Source organism: Puma concolor, chromosome B4, assembly GCF_028749965.1.
Source record: "Puma concolor isolate L17-30 chromosome B4, mPumCon1.1.hap2, whole genome shotgun sequence".
Taxonomy (NCBI): Eukaryota; Metazoa; Chordata; class Mammalia; order Carnivora; family Felidae; genus Puma; species Puma concolor.
In genome coordinates, this window is record NC_141673.1 from 90377100 (window position 1) to 90395229 (window position 18130).

Sequence of the window (18130 nt, forward strand, 5' to 3'; positions counted from 1 at the left end):
AAGCCCTGAATAAACAAGAAAATAAGGTCAAGCAAGTATTTGCAGCATTAGTGACATGTGAAAAAGGAATTTGAAGATAGGCTTAACATAAGATTCATAACTATGTGCAGCTCTAGTAAGACTTAGATTGACATAGCTCTGTGACTATTCAATTACAGGTAGCTCTGCTGTGATTTTAGAAGGTCAGAAAAAGCATGACAAATTGCAAAAATGGCCTCAAATGTTTTTCCTCCAACCAAAAGGTTCTGTTTCTTCACTCTTGAATCTAGGTAGGTTATATGATTTCCTTTGGCCAATGTCTTAGAAGCAAAAGCTTAAAAAGTACTTTAACCCCGGGGGCATCTGGGTGGCTCAGTCAGTTGAGTGTCCTACTTCCACTCAAGTCATGATCTCACGGTTTATGAGTTCGATCCCCACATCAGCCTCACTGCTGTCAGCACAAAGCCCACTTCAGATCTTCTGTCCCCACCTCTCTCTGCCCCTCCCCTGCTCACACTCCCTCAAAAATAAATTAAAAAAAAAAAAAAGTACTTTAACTTTGGAGTTTGTCATGTGCTGCTCTTGGAACCCTGGCACCATGGGAACAAACCTGGACTATTTTGCTGGAGGATAAAAGACATGTGACCCAGTCACCTCAGTTAAAAAGCAGCCAACACAACAAGTGACTAGAGACACGTGAGTGAACCCAGTCAAGATCAGCAGAAGAACCAGCTAATTGAGCCCAGCCCAGAACACCAACCATGGAATCAATGAGCTAAATAAATGATTCTTTAAAGCCACAAAACTGAGTATGATTTGTTATGCATCAAATGCTAACTGATACAAAAGAGGTATTTATATACTCTATTTCATTGAGAGGTCTTAGAAGTCCTTTGTGCAGGGCCACTTAGGGACATTTGTAGGAATTAGTTAAAGGGCCACCTATGGGAGGATCATGGGGTCACCCTGGTTTGGTATGCAAAGCACAGGCTAGATATCAGTCTCCATTTACTCCCTAAGCAGAGTACTCTTATACAGTGAACAACCTACACATATGTAAGAAGTCCTACTTTTATGCCACCAGCTACAGCATGAGTTCAGGGGCCATGCTCAAAATAATGCATATGTGGGGGCGCCTGGGTGGCTCAGTCGGTTGAACGTCCAACTTCAGCTCGGGTCATGATCTCGCGGTTTGTGAGTTCGGGCCCCACGTCGGGCTCTGTGCTGACAGCTCAGAGCCTGGAGCCTGCTTCGGATTCTGTGTCTCCTTCTCTCTCTGCCCCTCCCCCACTTGTGCTCTGTCTCTATCAAAAATAAATAAATCTAAAAAAAAAAATTGGGGGCGCCTGGGTGGCGCAGTCGGTTAAGCGTCCGACTTCAGCCAGGTCACGATCTCGCGGTCCGTGAGTTCGAGCCCCGCGTCAGGCTCTGGGCTGATGGCTCAGAGCCTGGAGCCTGTTTCCGATTCTGTGTCTCCCTCTCTCTCTGCCCCTCCCCCGTTCATGCTCTGTCTCTCTCTGTCCCAAAAATAAATAAACGTTGAAAAAAAAATAAAAAAAAAATAATGCATATGTGTTATTTCTATTGCCCTGTAGCCATTTTTCAAATTGTACCCCCCCTCCTACACTCCATGTATATCTGTAGTGCCTTTCAATCTAGGGGCCCACTCCTTAAGCCACAAAGGAAGTCATATGACTCAAACTGGACAATCTAAGAACCTGACCCCTTCATGACAATGATGGCCCAGGAATATGGCCAAAAAGGGCCAATGTGTTTCTTCCCTGTAGATTATAGAGGAGAGATAATTTCCTCCTAATGAGATACTAAGCTGCAGGAAACATACAAAACCCCTCCTTGCCAAGCACGAGCTTTCCCACCACAAAAAGAGAGACTATTAGAGAAGGAAGTTAAAGAAAAACAAAGCAAATAAATGGAGAGCTTCCTAACAGCAAAATTTGAGAAGTTTAATCCAATTCTACCTAAGATCTGGAAAAATTGTTATGGAATTCAACTTGGATTCTGTCGTTTGCAATGAAAGTGTTCAGACTATTATACTTGAAAGAAGATAAATGTGGTCCTGATACTACTACTAATATGATATCTGGAGGTGGAGTCTGGAGGTCTCCATGATTACATTCTTCCAGAATGGTGTTCAGAAAGTAGTATAGATTCCTGTGGAAATAAAATAACCATTTTCCGACTGGCTGTTTTTCATCTACTTAATGAGAAACTTTAAACTCTTAAAGATTCTTCTCTTCATTACTCTCTGGCAGCTTTTTTCAATCAGAGGTTCTACAAGAGAACAAAGTCCTATAGTCCTACAGAAAATTATTTGAATAATGAGTTTTTAAATCAGTTATCTAAAAGATGGTACCTACTAGTACTATTCTACATAGAGCAGAGCAGTTAATTAATCACACACAAAAATGTCTACATACACAAATTCTCTAGCAGCAACTCCTATAAAAAGAACTATAGAGTTTTTATCATATCTAAGATAGTTTGACTGTTGCATTTATTTTTTAATATTAATTTCTTTAGAGAGAGAGACAGGGAGGGACAGAGAGAGATGGAGAGAGAGAATCTCAAACAGGCTCCATGCTGTCAGCACAGAGTCTGATGCAGGGCTTGATCTCACAACCATAAGATCATGACCTGAGCTGAAATCACCACTTAACCATCTGAGCCACCCAGGCGCCCTAACTGTTGTATTTAATAGTCAACCACTATACTCCCAGATCCTAAAATGAACTTTTATTTTCACATGTTAATATATCTTACATTTGATATAATAAGCATTCTGGTTTGTATTTTCTTTCTAAATATTATGTATAAAATAACAGTGCATCTCATATAATCCATGGCCTCTTGGGTTTGCTGAAACATTTCATAACTGAATATACGGTCACCCTGAAAAGTAAGTACACATCTTAGAGAAATTGTTAGGGCACCCGGGTGGCTCAGTTTGTTGGGCAGCTGACTCCGGCTCAGGTCATGAAATCGCAGTCCATGAGTTTGAGCCCTGCGTTGAGCTCTGTGCTGACAGCTCAGAGCCTAGAACCTGCTTTGCATTCTGTGTCTCCCTTTCTCTCTGTCCCTCCCCCGTTTGCAATCTGTCTCTCTCTCTCTCTTTTTTTTTTAATTTTTTTTTTTCAACGTTTATTTATTTTTGGGACAGAGAGAGACAGAGCATGAACGGGGGAGGGGCAGAGAGAGAGGGAGACACAGAATCGGAAACAGGCTCCAGGCTCTGAGCCATCAGCCCAGAGCCCGATGCGGGGCTCGAACTCACGGACTGCGAGATCGTGACCTGGCTGAAGTCGGACGCTTAACCGACTGCGCCACCCAGGCACCCCTCTCTCTCTCTCTTTCAAAAATAAACATTAAAAAAAATTTTTTTAAAGAGAGAGATTGTTTATCATATTTTATTTACCATTCTCTCCTCACCACACACTCATCCCCAACAAACACATAATCCACAGCATATTAACACCATATGGCTATGTTAAATTTTGTAACATGAGTTTTCATAAGATTTTGTAATAAACTTCTAAAGCTGCAATGAAATATTTGTGCTTCAACTACCATTGTCTAGGCTGGTGGAAAAAAATCTTTATTGTCTTGCTAAAAGGAAAGTTCTGTGACATTGTTAGAATACAAAAGAATAGTTTCATCGATTCTCGGCCTTTTGGCTAAGATCAAGTGTAGTACAAAAGAATACAGTTTTTCATTCTTTTATTTATTAGTGAGTTCATTTTCATTAACCAGTGTATTAGTCTGCTAGGGCTAACATAACAAAATGCCACAGACCGCGGGGCTTAAACAAGTATTTATTTTCCCACAGCTTTGGAGGCTGGAAGGCTAAGACCAAATGCTGTCAGGATTGGTTTTTGATGAGGCTCTCATTCTGGCTTGTAGATGACCACCTCCTCACTATGACCTCACATGGCCTTTCCTCTGTGTGCAGGTGTGGAGAGAAGTCTCTAGTATCTTTTCCTCTCCTTATAAGGACACCAGTCCTATGAGATTAGGGCTCCACCATTCTCACCTCACTTAACCTCAATTACATTCTTAAAGGCTCTATGTCCAAATATAGTCACATTGGGGGTTAGGGCCACTCAGGCTCCCCAATAAAAATCATTTATAACAATATTTACTGATAATTTACCACGTGCCCTAATCTATACTAAGTGGCTTACACATACTATCTCATGTGATATTCATGGCAAACTTCTGAGATAGGTATTTCAGTTCAACGTGAGATAACGGAGGCTTAGAAGCTAAGATCATTTCCCAAAGAGATACAAATGGTAGGTGGTAGACTTGGTCTTAATTCAGGTCTGCCTGAGTCTAGAATTCAGGCTCTCCACTGCTATGCCACACTGCTTCCAATTAAACTCTTTTCATATTCGTTATTCAGACTGGACTACGAAAAGAACATGTAAAGATGTGTGAATGATAATGTACATAAGTAGAACCAACAGATCATGCTGAAAACCCCTGAATTCTTGTTAAATCCAACCTCTTCAGTCTAGGAGTCCAAGTTCCAAAATTCACCCAACCCTACATATTCAGTCATATGCCTCATTATACCTCACTATCATCCCCATGGCCACTATCCATCCCAGAAAGGCCCCTGCATCTCAGTAGTAGACTCTCTTCCTCATCACATCCAATCCTCTCCCTTCTGGTTTCTCTGCCTGAAGTGTCCTTCCCTCCCATTTCATGTTTGTCCAAACCCAGTGCTGCCTTTTTCAAGAAGCCTGTCTGATCTTCTTTCTCCCTCATGGGTCTCAGCATTTTGAACTTGTATTAGAGACAGACTTTTCCTTATATTTTTTTATTTTCTTTTTATTTTTCCTCTCTATTTCTGGCTCCTCCTATTCGATTTTGGATTTCAGGAAGAGAGGAAATTGGCAGTATGTGTTTTTGGAAGTCACATAACCTTCTAAGCCTCAGCTTCCTCGTCTTTAAAATGAGATAATAATATTGCCAGTAAAATGCAGCCTCAGGCTAAAGTTTGGATTAAGAGTGTAGCTATGCCAATGGCACGGTTGGAGCTAGAGAGTGTTATGCTAAATAAAATGTCAGTCTGAGAAAGACAAGCACTATATGATTTCACTCATATGTGGAATTTAAGAAACAAAACAAATGAATGGGGGGGAGGGTAGGCGGGGAGAGAAGGGCAAAGAAAGAAACAGACTCTTAGCTTTGGACAACAGAGGATTACCAGAAGGAAGTGGGGGGCGTTAAATGGGTGATGGGTGTTAAGGAGGGCACTTGCTGTGATGAGCACTGGGTGTTATACGTAAGCAATGAATCCCTAACATTGTACACTTAAAACACTGTATGTTAACTGCACTGGAAATAAAATTAAAATAACAAAATTAAAATTAAATAACATAAAATGAAATAAAATAAAATAATAATGTGGCTATAAGACCCTTCGTTAAACTCAGAAATATTGAAGTTGTTTCCTCATAGATCTTCTGAGAGACCATAAGATTACTAAGAATCTTAAAAGCCTTCCTCCTATAGCACTCTGTGTCTCAGCACAAGGTAGAAGGGGGTTTGTAAGTGTGGCTTTTATCTAAAGGAGCAGACCCTAACTTGAAATACAGTTGTGTAGAAACACAAGTTACATAGGAAGCATGTAGGAAGCTTACAAAGTCTTTGGCTAAATGGGTCAAAGACAGTTCAAAATAAAAAGAGGCTTCGAAGCAGAAATCAAGCTGAGAGTGCTACTGAGATGCTTGCATGTGCCATTTCCTGTGGGAAACATAGTGTGACTTAGAGGGTTGACCCAGAACCCAGAAGGCAGACCCAGAAGCCACAGAAAATTACTTTCCAGTAGCAGAACCCTAATTAAAGAGTACTTCCTGTTCTCTGAGTCAACAGAAATGGTGGCTTGTGGCCAACTTGATTCCAAAATTGCTATACACCTCCTCTCTGCCCCCTTTTGGAACAGAGTTGTCCCTGTGGCTACCCTATCCCTCTCCCATGATTACGTGCTGGATACGTGTCAGACCATTTGTCTTTTTTTTTTTTTTTTTTTTAACATGGCTTTCCTTCTAAGGAACTACACCAAAGAATCCTGGCCACACTTTGGCTTAGCTCAGGCTGCTATAACAAAACACCATAAACTAGGTGGCTTATCAACAACAGAAATTTGTTTCTCACAGTTCCAGAGGCTGGAGGCCCATGATCAGGATGCCAGCATGATCAAGTCCTATTGAGGGCCCTCTTCTGGGTTTCAGAGGACTGACTTCATTAGATCTCCCATGGCTGGAAGAGAGCAAGCTAGCTAGCTCTCTGGCCTCTTCTTTTAGAGGCACTAAAGCTTTCAAATCTGGCCACCATCAATTCCCTCCCTTCCTGTTGTACATATGCCACAGCTCACTAAGAGGTAGGGGTAAGTTCCCCTTTCTTTGGACCTGGGCTAATCCTGTGCATATTTTCACCTATAGGATGAAACATAGATGATGTTTTGGGACTTACAAGCCCAAACTTTGAAAGAACTGGCTACTCACACTTTCTGCCACTTGAAACTGTGTTAGAATACGATGTAAGAAGCCCGATCCAGGGGTGCCTGGGTGGCTCAGTCAGTTAAGCGGCCAACTTCAGCTCAGGTCATGATCTCACAGTTCATGGGTTCAGGCCTCACATCAGGCTCTGTACTTAGAGCTCATAACCTGGAGCCTGCTAAGAATTCTGTGTCTTCCTCTCTCTCTGCCCCTCCCCCACTCATGCTCTGTCTCTCTCTGTCTCAAAAATAAATAAAACATTTTTAAAAATTTTTTAAATCCATATATAAATTAAAAAAAGAATCCTGATCCACATGGAGAAGCTGAATTGAGGAGAATCAAGGTCAGTGAACCCAGCTGAGCTCCAGACCAACAGCCAGCACCAACTGACAAGACATCTTAGATATTCTAGCCCATTCAAGCCTTTAGACGCCAACAGCCCCAGTAAACATCCCACAGACCAGAGGAATCACCCAGGTGATCCTAGCCAAGTTAAAGAATCATGAAAGATAATAAAATGTTCATTTTTTTACACCACTAAGTTTTTGGTGGTTAGTAATGCAGCAATAAATAACTGAAATAATTCTTAGGTGACAATATGAACATAGTATATGATGATAATATAGAAAACAAAGTCAGGTCATAAGACTGGAAACACTGTAAAGATCATCTATTTTAGACTAATGTGTTCCTCACTCCAGGAGACAAAATGTAGGCCACACAGTAAGTTCATGAAGAGACAATTCTAAAACCCATTTCTCCTGCCTTCCTAATCATTGAGGCCTTCAAACAAAATGGCTGAACAGACCTATGTTCTCCCCATCAGTTACATTTCAGAATTATTCTTGAACGTGATATTAAATCCTATTTTATTCTTTCAAAAGAGCAGAGGCAGCAATTTCTTAGATGTTAATATAGAGTTTCTGAGCCGACATGTCTATGACTATGTGGTATGTCTGAGGCAATTTTTGATAAATTTATTTGAACGAATGATTTAGAGAATGTCTCTCTTCATATAAAACTTCAGACGAGAAAAGGCTGATGGAGGAGAAAGAAACGTTCATTTAAAAAAAAATTCTATAAAGAACAGGAAAGATCTGGCTGTTGTTCACAGTCATTTTTCAGGTGGCAAGGAGGTCTGGAGACCATATGTTGTTTTCAAGGTGAGGAGAATGCTATGGAAAGCGAAGCCTTAAAACAGCTATACTGTGCATGGCAATCTATGCTGAGTGAAATAAGTCAATCAGAGAAAGACAAATATCATATGTTTTCACTCCTATGTGGATCTTGAGAAACTTAACAGAAGACCATGGGGGAAATGGAAGGGGGGAAAAACAGAGAGGGAGGGAGACAAACCATAAGAGACTGAAATACAGAGAACAAACTGAGGATGGATGGGGATGGGGATGGGGGAGAGGTGAAAATGGGCATTGAGGAGGGCACTTGTTGGGATGAGCACTGGGTGTTGTAAGCCAATTTGACAATAAATTATATTAAAAAAAAATAAAAGTGGGGCGCCTGGGTGGCTCAATCGGTTAAGCGACCGACTTCGGCTCAGGTCATGATCTCACAGTTCATGGGTTCGAGCCCCGCGTCGGGCACTGTGCTGACAGCTCAGAGCCTGGAGCCTGTTTCAGATTCTGTGTCTCCCTCTCTCTGACCCTCCCCTGTTCATGCTCTGTCTCTCCCTGTCTCAAAAATAAATGAAACGTTAAAAAAAATTTTTTTTAAATAAGAAAATAAAAATAAATAAAAGTAATAAATAAATAAATAAAGCTACCCAAAATGGAGGTGTCTAGAAAATCATTCCTTTATCCTTTGAAGGACCCTGAAAAAGGCACTTTTTCTCAAAAACTTTTGATGATTCATTCTCAAGCAGATTTACAAACATGCCATCATCTGCTTTTCTTCATTTCTGCAACAACTATCTTATTCTTTGGAAACATACACCAGAGGATTTGTAGTCTTTTAAACTGAACTGTTGTCTTTTAAAATGAGTATGTATTAAAATCTTAGCAGGGAAAACATTTGACGACAGTCTGATTTTATTTATGTGAACAAATGAGACACAAGAGGGAGGAAAGTGTCCTTTTCACCATCGTACCATTGCTAATTTTTAAATAAACTTAATGAAATTCAGCATTTTCAGTTTAAACGTCATCATGTGTCATATCACACAAATATTCATTGTACTTACTCAGTGTTGCCTGCCAAAGTATCAAAATTTAGGGAAAAATATAAATATGGATGATAGAGGGGGCCTGAGTGGCTGAGTCTGTTAAGCGTCTGACTTCAGCTCAGGTCATGATCTTGCGGTCCATGAGTTTGAGCCCCGCGTTGGGCTCTATGCTGACAACTTGGAGCCTGGAGCCTGCTTTGGATTCTGTGTCTGCCTCACTCTCTGCCCCTTCCCTGCTTGCTCTCTCTCTCTCTCTCTCAAAAATAAATAAACATAAAAAATAAATAAATAAATAAATAAATAAATAAATAAATAAATAAATGGATGATAGAGCTGTATTCTGGTAATTATATTACCAGTATTTGCACCACAGGAAAAAAAACTATGAGCTTTGAACAAACTGCATGGTTTGCCTTGGCTCCTTGCCTTGCAAAAGAAGTAAATATCTGGTATTAATTGCTAATTAAGCCAAAATTAAGACTCAATTCACCTCTTTAAACGGTCTTGATAAACCTACCCCTTCATTGTTCATAGACCTTAATGAGTTGTGTTTTATAACTTCTATTTTTATTGCTTTCCAGATTATAGAATCTCTTTTCACATGAGACCTACTTATATAACTTGCTCTGACCCTTTTCTCTTCATAAAAATTCAATAAGCTTGTAACTAGCACATTATGCCTTTACAATGTGTCATGGCACTTTTTATCGGTAGGAAAGGGGATATGGTTTCCCAAACAGAACCATAGAAAGTTTAATTGTGATTTCTGTCACCAAAACAAGAGAACACTGAATATCTAATAAATAAGATTCTTGAACACAGAACACCGAATTTTCCAAATCAGCATTCTTACGAATTAAAAGATGAATCTGAGATTTGGATGAAATTTTCTCTGAAATATGTATAGATTAAACAAAAGGGAAAAGAATTAAACAAAAGGGAAGAGAAATAAAAGCATCTTAGGTTTTGTTCACTATTTGGACAGATACTTAATATGATACTACCATATCTATTGATGCCATAATACCTATTTGTTCTTCTCAGGAAGAAAATATATCCGTCAATTTATCTTTTTAAAAATATTAATTAATATCAAAGTAATAAATGTTTAATGACAGTTTTGTTATTAAAATTTCTTTTAAAAAATTGTACTGATAACCAGTTTATGTAAGCCCTACTGATTACATTTCTATGACTTTTTCAAAATGTATTGTTTTTACATAATCTTTATTGATAAAAAATTATCTTTTAATTTTTTTACTTAAAATTCTTTTGCTACATACATACAACTCTTTTGTTCTATGTATATAAAATGTATACAGGGGCACCTGGCTGACTCAGTTTGTATAGCATGCAACTCTTGATCTCAGGGTTGTAAATTTTGAGCCCCCTGTTGGATGTAGAAATTACTTAAAAATAAAAGCTTTTAGGGGCACCTGGGTGGCTCAGTCGGTTAAGAACCTGACTTTGGCTAAGGTCATGAACTTGCTGTTGGTGAGTTCAAGCCCCGCATCAGGCTCTGTGCTGACAGCTCAGAGCCTGGAGCCTGCTTCAGATTCTATGTCTCCTTCTCTCTCTGCCCCTCCCCTGCTCACACTCTGTCTCCCTCTCCCTCAAAAATAAATAAACATTTAAAAAACAATTTTTTTAGAAGAAGGTTGAACCAATTAACAGTGCCTCCAAGAAATCGTGATTTGCCAATTTCTCCCAAATCTTATCAATGGATTTTTAAACTTTTGTTTATATTATTCTTAGCTTGCTTTCCTTTCAACAATTTATAAATGTTAAATGAATATTTGTATATCATTGTATGCAATTTCTCTATCACCATAGCCATTGTCCACTTTTCCATTGCAAACTTAATAATTTCCTTAAAAATATTTTTCTTTATAAATATTTTTGATATCAGGCTTTAAAATTTTTTTTTTAATGTTTATTTATTTTTGGGACAGAGAGAGACAGAGCATGAACGGGGGAGGGGCAGAGAGAGAGGGAGACACAGAATCGGAAGCAGGCTCCAGGCTCTGAGCCATCAGCCCAGAGCCCGACGCGGGGCTCGAACTCACGGACCGCGAGATCGTGACCTGGCTGAAGTCGGACGCTTAACGGACTGAGCCACCCAGGCGCCCCTATCAGGCTTTAATTGATCATTTACCATACATATTTGCCATTTCTGTTTCTTTTACTTTCATTGCACAGAAGTTTTATCTGTGCCTCTAAAAGGAGAAGGAATCTCATATTTAGATAAGCACGCCACTTTTAATTTTTTATGAATCTTCTTTGAATAGTTAACACTCTAATTAATGGGTGACCTATGACACAATGGCTTAACATACATTTAACAAACATGTTCTCACCCACAATTCTTTCAACTATGTTAGAGAAGTATTCTCTAATTTTTGTGCTATGTATAAATTCCTAGCTGCAGGACAAACTGTGTATAATAGTGGGATGGAAAAGAGAAGGAGAATACTCATGTTATATCTTTACTATATTTCTTATATACCTTATTTGTTCTATTATATACACTTTGGCTATCTTTTATTTTTTCCTATGTATCTTTCTGAAAAGTTCAGGGAAAAACTAAAGTTCAGGTTCATTGTTTGTGACTACTCTATCATAGTAATATATAAGATGTTCATAACGGGAAATTAAGTGTGGGATATGTGGGAACTCTGAACGCCTTCACAATTATTTTTCTAAAACTACTCTAAAATAAAATTTTATTTTTTAAAACTCTATTATATATCCAATTTAAAATTCACTCATCCAACACAACTTCCCAATCCCAAGCACCAGTCTCTCTTCCCCCAGGGAAACCATTGGATCCCCCTAAGCATGATGTAATTGCACTTTGTTTGGTTCAGTCCCTGTGACACTGGTTCCAAATCCTCCCATCACGTGGCTTAAGGGACCCATGGATAAAGACTCCTCTTCTATAAGGGCCAGAGAGATAAAATTTCACAAAACTCTACTACAAAATCCTTTGAGTAAACTTCTTTCTCTCTCCAATGAAAATTAGTAAATGGGTCCAGTATATCTCTTTAATGTGGGATTTTAATAACCATAGTACCCAGTTCTGGGACCTCAGCCAAAACCTAAGACAAAAGGAAAAGTTTCATTTAACATCATTTTACTCTAGCATAGAAGACTCTTCTTTCTTGTACAGTATTTCACTGAAATTTTAGTGGACCTATTATATAGGTACCCCGGGTTTAGATTCAAAATCTCCCCAGAAATCACCACAACAACTCTTTAGGCCACATCTTTTGAAATCATTGAAAGGTAGATTAACAAATGTCCAAACCATCCATACACAATAGAACTCTGGCCATAAAGAGTACATTAATTCAATTTACACTAAATAGTCCTGCTGACCTATTATCCTTGTTAGGTTAACATCTGGGTCTTAAAAATACTTAGCTTGAGACTATAATTGTAAATTAGTAGACACTGGTTAAGCCTCTCCTCTATTCTTCCTCACTTGCTTAGAGAAAATGTGTGTTGTTAAGACACAGCATGGGTGTGAGTGAATCTTGATATTCTTCAAGATTCTGGAATAAAAACTTGGCTTTGTCAAGCTTGGCTTTGGCTGAACAAAGTACTTTTCATGAAGATGGGAACTCAGGAAAATGAAGGTCTAGTGGGTAAGACAATGGATTTAGATTCAGACTAGGTAACTGAATGGAAATGTTAACAGATTAGGCAGATATATAGGTCTGAAGCTCAGGATAAAAAGGGATGGAATTGTCGACATACAACATACTTGAAACCAAGAAAATGGAGATTATTGAGGGGAAACATGTTAAGTGGGCCAGGAAGACAGCTCCAGATAGAACCCTAAAAATTGCCAATTTAAAGGATAAAGAAAGACAAGCCCACAAGGCTAAAATTGATGAGACAGGAAGAAACGTAGAAGAGGGGAGGGTCATAAAAACAATAGAAGGGGGCATTTGAAGAAGAAAGGAGTCCATAGTGTTAAATACTGATAAAGAGGGGCGCCTGGGTGGCTCAGTCGGTTAAGCGTCCGACTTCGGCTCAGGTCACAATCTCGTGGTCCGCGAGTTCGAGCCCCGCGTCGGGCTCTGGGCTGATGGCTCAGAGCCTGGAGCTTGCTTCCGACTCTGTGTCTCCCTCTCTCTCTATCCCTCCCCCGTTCATGCTGTGTCTCTCTCTGTCTCAAAAATAAATAAACGTTAAAAAAAAATAAAAAAAAAATAAATACTGATAAAGAATCTACAAATAAAGATTGATAAATTTTTGGATTTAGAACATGGAGTTCACTGGTAGAAGAGATTCAGTGCAGTGGTGGGCTAGAAGTTAAACTAGAATCAGCTGAAGAGGGGAAAGACAGTACATGGAAACAATGAATGAAGTTAACTCTTAACTGTTTTTATGAACATTGGTCATGCAGGGTATAAAGGAGTTCAGTTCACGGGCAAATAAATTTTTACAAAGCTAAGAGATACTAGCTCTTTACAGAAAGGTGCCAATATGGTCTCCTGGCTGGCTCAGTCAGTAAAGCATGCGACCCTTAATCTCAGGATTGTAAATTCAAGCCCCACGCTGGGAGTAAGGATCACTTACAAATAAAATCTCCAGGGGCACCTGGCCGGTTTAGTTAGTGGAGCCTGCGACTCTTGGTCTCAGGGTTGTGAGTTCAGGTCTGAGTTGGGCATAGAGCCTACTTTTAAAAAAATAAATAAGTAAAAATAAAAAATAAAAAATAATTTTTTAAGTGCTATAAAGAGGAACAGGTTGAAGTATTGCACAATGAGGTTTTCTGGCCATTCACTCAATTCATTACTTTTTCCTTTTCACTTCTAATTTGAAAGAAGTTTAAATAAACCAAGTAAAAAAGCAGAGGATTGTTAGCATCTTAACTTAGTGAAGTTTCACCAGATACGCAGAAAATGTAATAAAAGAAAATTACATTGTGTCTTTTATTCTCCCCTGTGGTCCACTGGAAATTAGTACATTAAATTGATCCAACTTGGTGGGAGTAACTATCCATAGGGCTTGTTTTTTTAAAGAAAAAGTATTGTTTAGACAGCAAAATTATGAGCCTACCTAGGCATGTTGCAAAGGTATTTGAAAAATAACTCAGACCAAGTTGTATGAATGGAAATGTGGTGCTCAAGTTACATTCTGCTTAAAAAGGTTGTGATAAATAAAGATAAATAAAAAAACAATGTAGAACACACATAAGTCACTTCCTCATCTTCAGACATAATGACCTAGAAATAGCTCCCTTTTGATTTGTAGAGTATAAAATATTTTCTGAAAGTGAGAAAGAGGGACCAAGAAGTACTTAAAATTCTAGAGAGATTAGAAAGTTTTAAAATAGTCATTGTGGGTGGGGTGCCTGGGTGGCTCAGTCAGTTGAGTGTCCGACTTCAACTCAGGTCATGATCTCACCGTTCATGAGTTCAAGCCCCATATTGGGCTCTGTGCTGACAGTTCAGAGCCTGGAGCCTGCCTCAGATTCTGTGCCTCCCTCTCTCTCTGCCCCTCCTTGATCACACTCACTCTCTCTCTCTCTCTTGAAAATAAATAAACTTTAAAAAGATAAAAATAAAAATAAAATTTTTAAATAGTCAGTGTGAGAAAAGGTAATATTACCAGGAATGCATTGGCCCAGTAAACATTAAGTTCTGGAACTCAAAGTTTGGCTTTGAAGAACCATCTGATGTTCTATTACTACTCACTAAATAGTGAATGCCAACCATGTGCTAAACATCATTCTAGAAACTCAGGATCCAACATTGATCAAGGCAAAAAAAAAGACCTTATTTTCAATACATTTAAATTCTAGAAGGATGACACCAATAACAAAAAAGTAAACAACTGAATATTATTAATTATTATTTTAGATGATTGCCTGGAGATAGTTAAGAGAGAATAGGAGGAGCGAATGAGTATACAATGATTATAAACAACACTTTCAAGAAGGTTAGAAACAATAAATTGAGAAATGAGGAAACAGAGGAAAGACCCATGGGGTCAACCAATGGGAGACACTTAGGCGTTTATGTGCTGAGAGAACCAGTTCTGGAAGGACAGGGACATCATGATGCAGGAGAGTCCAGGAGAAGATGAGAGGGATAGGAATCTGGAATATAGGCGAAGGAGTTGGTTGTGACAGAGGCAGGGGCATTAAAAAGTGAGAAAAGGCAGAAAGCATGGGTACAAATGGAGGTGGGCTAGTAGATCTGAATGAAGGTAGGAAGACGAAGAAGTTCCTCTAGCTTTTCTTCAAGAGTATTTCTCTCTTATTTGCAACTTTAACTTGTTTCCCTTAATTGTATCATAAGAGACATTTCTTCACTTCTGAGGATGGAGAAACAGTATCCACATCTATGTGATTCTGACCCCAGCTCTGGGCCTTCAAAAACAGCACAGGTTTATACTGAAGTTTTTACTGTACAATCTCTTCCCCATCAGGACCTTTTTCCTTTTTTGTAAATCCCTCAATGTTACTTTTAGTCAGAGACTGAGACTCACCTATGTAGTAAACTTTTTACCTGAATTACTAGCCAGAGTGGTTTTTCCTTGTTACCTACTTAAGAAAAGGGCTAGATGGGGGCACCTCGGTGGCTCAGTTGGTTAAGCATCCAACTTCGGTTCAAGTCATGATCTCTCGGTCCGTGAGTTCAAGCCCCACGTTGGGCTCTGTGCTGAAAGCTCAGAGCCTGGAGCCTTCTTCAAATTCTGTGTCTCCCTCTCTCTCTCTCTGCTCCTCCCCTGCTCAGTCTCTCTCTCTCTCTCAAAAATAAAATGAAAAATGTTTTTAAATCCCAAAACTACAGGGTTCAGACAACTTCTGGGTTAATGAACACATCCATGTGACAGGAAGCTGGCACACCCCCAACTCCAAGGGGAAAGAAGCCTTCATGCTCAGGACCCTTCTGGACTTTTCCCTATGTACGCCTTCACCTGGCTGTTTATCTGTATGCCTTATGATATCCTTCATAATAAACCAGTAAACATAAGTGTTTCCCTGAGTCATGTGAGCCGTGATAGCAAATTACTGAACCAGAGGAGGGGGTTGGAGGAGCCCCTGATTTATATAGCCTGTTGGTCAAAAGTACAGGTGACAACTTGGGGCTTGCTACTGGGGGCAGTCTTGGGATCCCTTGACCTCTGGGGTCTCTGCTAATTCTGGATAGCATCAGTTGAAGCATAGGACACCCAGTTGGTTTTGAAAGGGCTGGTGTGGGAAAAAACCCCACACATGTGTTGTCAGAAGTGTTCTGTGGGTAGGGAATTTTTTCTTCCTTTTAACAGGGATCCTGCTACCTCTATTCTCACCTTTCAATGATTTCTCTTCTCCTTCCTTTCTTCCTTGAGGCTACCAGTTCACATGTTCTCTACAAAGAAAATCTCCTCACCATCACCAGTGTTTAAGGGGATGACTCTGCCGTGCTTGTGTTAATCCTTGAGAAATCAAAGTATAATTGTCATCATCACTCAGCAACAGAAAACTGAAGAATTTCCTCTTTGAAGGAACTTTCTACATCTTGTAGACAAGCTGTTTTCAAATAAATTTCAAGGAAGAAGAAATGGTTGATTTTTAAGGTGCTCATTGTGTTTGTTTAATTTTTGTGGCATGATGACATTTCAAAGTCTTAACGGTGTGCTCTTTCCTACCTGCTCACCTGATCCCCCCCTCCCCCAGCATAATCTTTTGCTATAAAACAAGGAGAGAGAGAAAGACACCACATTCTTCATCTCTAAGGTCAACAGGAAATTGCCTCCCCCACCTCTACCCAGAGAAAGACAACAAAATATTACAAGTAGATCTAAACCGAGAGATTTTCTTCTGTTCCTCCACCCCTCACCACAAATAGATTTTTAAAAGCTTTCGAAGGGAGAAAGAAAAAGGAGAGCTTTGGAGAAGGAAACAGCATAAAAGGAGAGCTTTGGAGAAGGAAACAGGAGCCAGTCACCAGAGAAGACTATATGGAAAACCTGTAAACTAGGAAATCCCAAGGTAAAGAGAACATGTGTTCAGCTCCAAATTGAAGTATTTTGAAAGTCACAGCCTACAGATCTCTCTGGGCTCTAAGGGGGTAAGACAGCAGAGAAGGCAACAAGGCGTTAGCCATACCACAGAGGAGCTGAAAACAAGCCCCTGGGTTTCCCTGCAGCTCCTAAGGGGATGAAGGAGATCCAGAAGTTTCCACGGGCCCCATGTGGGTAGACATGGATGTACACCTGCCTAGAGGCCATCTGCAGGGAAAAGGAACACATATTACAAAGCTAAGGCATGGACTTCCTGACGTAAGTAAAAGAGAACGCAGCTAAATTCGAGAGCCATCCTGTGTGCCAAGTTGTTTGCTGTGAATTCAATAAACACAGGCTAACTTGCCATTCACTCGCCACTGAAACAAGCCAAGGAAAGACCAAGAAATAAAGTGTCCCCTCCTCCACTATCTCAAACAGTGATTGTGTCAGCCCCTGGGGGTTTAGAATTGGGAGCTGGGTGAGGGAAAAAGAGAAAATCTTGAGAAGGGCCCATGTCTGCACCAGAATTGTTTAAACTGAAGCTGACATAGAAATGATGAGATTGGATTGAGGAAAAAGAAAAGGATGGAGCTAGCTCGGACCAGAGCAAGCAATACTGTTAGGCAGACTGAGAGTCCAGGCAGGTCGAAATCAGCCAGTATACATTATAACTATTTTTAAAGTGTCATTAAAAACACCAACTTTCGGGGCGCCTGGGTGGCTCAGTCGGTTGAGCGTCCGACTTCAGCTCAGGTCACGATCTCACGGTTCGTGAGTTCAAGCCCCACGTCAGGCTCTGGGCTGATGGCTCAGAGCCTGGAGCCTGCTTCCAATTCTGTGTCTCCCTCTCTCTCTGCCCCTCCCCCATTCATGCTCTGTCTCTCTCTGTCTCAAAAATAAATAAACATTAAAAAAAAAAATTAGGGGCGCCTGGGTGGCGCAGTCGGTTAAGCATCCGACTTCAGCCAGGTCACGATCTCGCGGTCCGTGAGTTCGAGCCCCGCGTCAGGCTCTGGGCTGATGGCTCGGAGCCTGGAGCCTGTTTCCGATTCTGTGTCTCCCTCTCTCTCTGCCCCTCCCCCGTTCATGCTCTGTCTCTCTTTGTCCCAAAAATAAATAAACGTTGAAAAAAAAAAATTTTTTTTTTTTAAAAAATTAAAAAAAAAAACAACACCAACTTTCAGGGAGCATGGGTAGCTCAGTCGGTTAAGTGTCCGACTTCAGCTCAGGTCATGATCTCACGGTTCGTGAGTTCAGGCCCTGCATTGGGCTGTGCACTGACAGCTCAGAGCCTGGAACCTGCTGCGGATTCTGTGTCTCCCTCTCTCTCTGTCCTTCCCCCACTCACACACACACACACACACACACTTTCTCTCTCTCTCAAAAACAAATAAACATTAAAAAAAGCACCAATTTTGGGGTGCCTGGGTGGCACCCCAGT

General features: G+C 40.1%; 1 pseudogene; it reads left to right on the plus strand.

Moving 5' to 3' along the window:
- The first annotated feature begins 3651 nt into the window (after positions 1-3651).
- LOC112868061 (U2 spliceosomal RNA) lies at positions 3652-3775 on the plus strand (annotated as a pseudogene).
- Positions 3776-18130: the final 14355 nt, after the last annotated feature.